Below are 3,960 nucleotides of genomic sequence, written 5' to 3' on the forward strand. Positions count from 1 at the left end.
GTATCATAAGTTAAACATGTACTAAAATCAGATAATAGGCCAATTATAACAATTGAGCGACCGTGCTAGAACCACGGAACTCGGGAATGCCTAATACCTTCTCCCGGGTTAACAGATTTCCTTACCCGGATTTCTGTATTCACGGACCGATAATAGATTCAATCTTTTCCTCGATTCGGGATTTGAACTGGTGACTTGGGACACCATAAATCATCCCAAGTGGCGACTCTGGAGTTTTAATAAAATAATCCCGTTTCGATTGTCACTTTAAGTTGGAAAAAACTCCCTTATATACTCCTTCCGGGAGTGTAGGAAAAAAGGAGGTGTGACACCTCTTTCTTATTTCAAGGTATGATACTAACAGAAAGAGGATTCACGCCAGCGTACACATCCCCAAAGATGAGAAGAGAAGGGTTTCGTAATAGTTTATATACAATTCAAATAATATCAAAGCGGTAAAAAGTGGAATTTAGCACATTAGGCTCAAATATGTAAAAATCAGATAATGAATAATGCCAAAATATAACAGTTATTATAAGCTCGAATTCTTAAACCCGGAACAAAAGTTCTGGGTTATGATCCCCAGCAGAGTCGTCAGAGCTGTCACACCTCCCTTTTTACCACCTGAGAGGGATATAAGGGAGTTTTTTCCCTTTAAGTGACATTATTTGAAATGAGATTATTTATTTATTAAGAGTCGCCACTTGGGATAGTTTATTTGGTGTTCCAAGTCGCCAGTTTATTTTAAAATCCCAAATCGAGGAAATTCTGACTTTCCTTTTGAAGTCTGCGAACCAGAAATTCTAAGTAAGGAATTCTGTTAACCCGGGAGAAGGTGTTAGGCATTCCCGGATTCCGTGGTTCTTGCACGGTCGCTTAAACTAATATAATTGGCCTATTATCTGATTTTAATACGTGTTTCAACCTATGATACATTTAAACTTATTAACCGCTCTTAATTATTATTGTTACATATTACAAATCATGTCATGGGAACCGTACCCACGATCTGCAATGTGTTTAGTTTTAAAGATTAAATTGTGGTTGAGACACATAAATGTACCCTCGAATTTTAGTAATTAGGGGTCACAACTACGTCACAAAAACCGTACCCGTGGCTATGACAATTAATTAATTTACACACCTAAAGCAAATTACGAAAGGTCAAGGCATTTCTAAACTAATTTTGTATTTATATGAGGTCCATAAATTAAAAGATTTTATTTGTATATAGCACACCCAAATATATTTGATCTAAATTTGTGAGGGCCAAGTGTTGTAGATTTAAAGCATGTCACACCTGAAGTTATTCTTAAAAAAAGGTTGTATATATTTTAAAGGCAAACTAGAGATATTTCTATTTTTAAACAAATTTAACCTAATTATCACAACCATGCCACGGGAACCGTACCCGTAGTTGTAATAATTTTAATTGCGCGCCTAGAAGCAAACTAGGGTGTTCATGAATTATTAATTTTTAAACTAGTTTGAGATTTGATTACAAAATGAAAGAAAACGTACTAAATTTCCAAGACGTTGATAACAGTAGAAACGAACCAGATCAATTAGAGAACAAAGCTTTAAAAATCGCATAGCCCAAAACTTAAACACTTATCAAACGGCCCATTAAGACAACTCAAAGAATACCATTGAGATATAGAAAATTTAACCAAAAGTTATGATAACAAAGAGAATAAATAACTACAGGTGTTAAATGAATTGGCTTTCAAGATTTACTACAAGGCAACAACTAAGAATAAGAAGCCGACATCACATTCCATAGATTATTAAGCAATTCTTCACATTTTTCTTGCAAGCATATATGCTACTATATTAAAGAACACCATAAAATTAAGCTAACAAAGAAAATAAATCTACAGGAGAACTTTACTAATCCATTATTTGTTCAGCTTAGGTGCTACTAATTGGATTTGCATTTGATAGTTAGTAAAAAAGGATATTTTCAGCATTTAGATGAGTACAAAGCTGCAATGTTTTTAAATCATGTTCAAAAACCGGCAGATTGCTATTACTGTGGGATATATCATACTAGATGTAATTTCAAGATGCTGAAATCAGATAATTAACTTAAAAGTGTAAACAAAATAAAATAATTTTTGCTAAGATTAAGAGAAAAATTTGCAACCTCTATATCAAATGTATAATTGTGTTTCTCCTTATTACAAAAAAGAAAAACTTTGTGTACACCTTAGTTGTGAACCTCGTTTTAGCTAACATTCTGGTGCCACTTTCATTAAGGCAAACTTGAAATTGAACACTACTATCTTGGCACAAAAAGAAACAAAAATAGTACAAATACAGGCACTCCAATTCAATTACAGGGAGACAATTGACTTGTAGTATCATTTTACTCAAATTTACAAATTGAAACAGTCACATTTACAAATGCTCATTTTCAATATAAAATTTGATAATCAGGAACTGCCGAAAATTTGTGCATTAGGTCCACAGGAGATTGCTTGACTTTCATAGAATTCATGATTCATTTTCCATTCATACGAGTAGGAGTTCTTGCCACAAGAAAAGAAGACAAAACCAGATGATATGAGACAGTAGGGGATCAACTGAACCAAATCATAGCATTCATACACACATAACACAAAGATCCGAACATTAAGGTTAAGAACATGAACCCAACTGTACTAAATCACAACAAACAACCGGCAACTACAAACAAGCAGAACTCATGGCAACCATAATCAAAATTAAGAAGAACTGAATTCCAATTTATTATTTTGCATACAACCAGTTCAAAATTTGAAATTTCAGAAACATACCTATTAGCAAAAATAACTGAAAATATCAAGCAAAGCTCTTGAGATGGGAGAAGAGATTCAACGATAATAACAGCAGCTTCACAGACCAGCCAAATAAATCCAAATCTCAACTGAAAATTGGACAGAAAATCCTAAATGCCAAAAGTTCGGAACCCAAACATAAACTATAACTCGAAGTTTAATGCAAAACTTTCTTTTAAAACCAGAAATCAGGAAAAGAAGCAAGGGTAAAAGATATTTGTTCCAATAGCCTTTTCAGTTTTTCTCTTCAAAAAAATGAAATGAACTCCAACCAAAGATGAGCTCAAAATATTTATTTTGTATATTCTTCTAGAAAAAATAAAGCAGACCAAAAGAAATGGCTTGAAGAAAATAATAACTTCAAACCCTAGAAACTCGACTCAAATTTTTTTGAAGATATTTTCAATTGTTTTTTGATTTTTCTTCTAACCTAGCACATAGAACTTACCTCATATATATAGCCTTCAAAAATCTCGAACCTCTGCCCAAAATTCAAAAAACCTTCAAATTTTTGAACAATTTTTGGGACACATAGATGGCGTGGATCGATTTACATCTATCGTCGGCTCCCATTCATCCAACAAATCGTTCCTATAGTACAGATGTCGTGCGATTTTGAGGGAATATTCGTATTCCTTCTGACAAAAACCGTTGGGAATCAAATGACGTGGAGGAGGGAACCATTTTGAGTGAACTCGGGTGAGTTATGGCGAGTTGAAGGCTGAGGAAGACGATGAATAGCCCCCCAGCGCCGTTTCTGATTTCTCTAGGGTTTGGGGAATTTGGGGGAAATGTGATAAATGGCACGGACGGGTCGGGTTGGCGGGTTAGACCGATTTGTTTGGGATTGGGGAGGTGATGGTTTGGTCTAGGGAATTAATTGTGTAGGGGGAACGGTTGGGCCGAATTTGTGTGCAAAAACTAGCCCAAGTTTCATAAATGAGCCCTTCTTTAATTTCTTTCTCTATTTCCAATTTCCTTTTTTTCCTTTTCTCTAATTTTTTTAATTTAAAATCCTAAATTATCTAAAAATCTGAAATTAAACTAATTATGAATTTTGTAAACATCGCTTAATTCTAAATTAAAGAGGAAAAACAATAAACTAAAATTGAAAGACAAAAAATGTAAAAATGAGCTATTT

At 33.9% G+C, this 3,960-nt stretch overlaps 1 long non-coding RNA gene across 1 annotated transcript; it reads right to left on the reverse strand.

The window, feature by feature from the left end:
* Nucleotides 1-2,126: 2,126 nt before the first annotated feature.
* LOC107761766 (uncharacterized) lies at nt 2,127-3,718 on the reverse strand. The gene is made up of 2 exons (XR_001642640.2): nt 2,799-3,718; nt 2,127-2,531 (listed from the first exon to the last, which is right to left on the reverse strand). It is a non-coding gene; the product is annotated as an uncharacterized LOC107761766 (long non-coding RNA).
* Nucleotides 3,719-3,960: the final 242 nt, after the last annotated feature.

The sequence above is a fragment of the Nicotiana tabacum genome, chromosome 5, assembly GCF_000715075.1.
Source record: "Nicotiana tabacum cultivar K326 chromosome 5, ASM71507v2, whole genome shotgun sequence".
NCBI lineage: Eukaryota > Viridiplantae > Streptophyta > Magnoliopsida > Solanales > Solanaceae > Nicotiana > Nicotiana tabacum.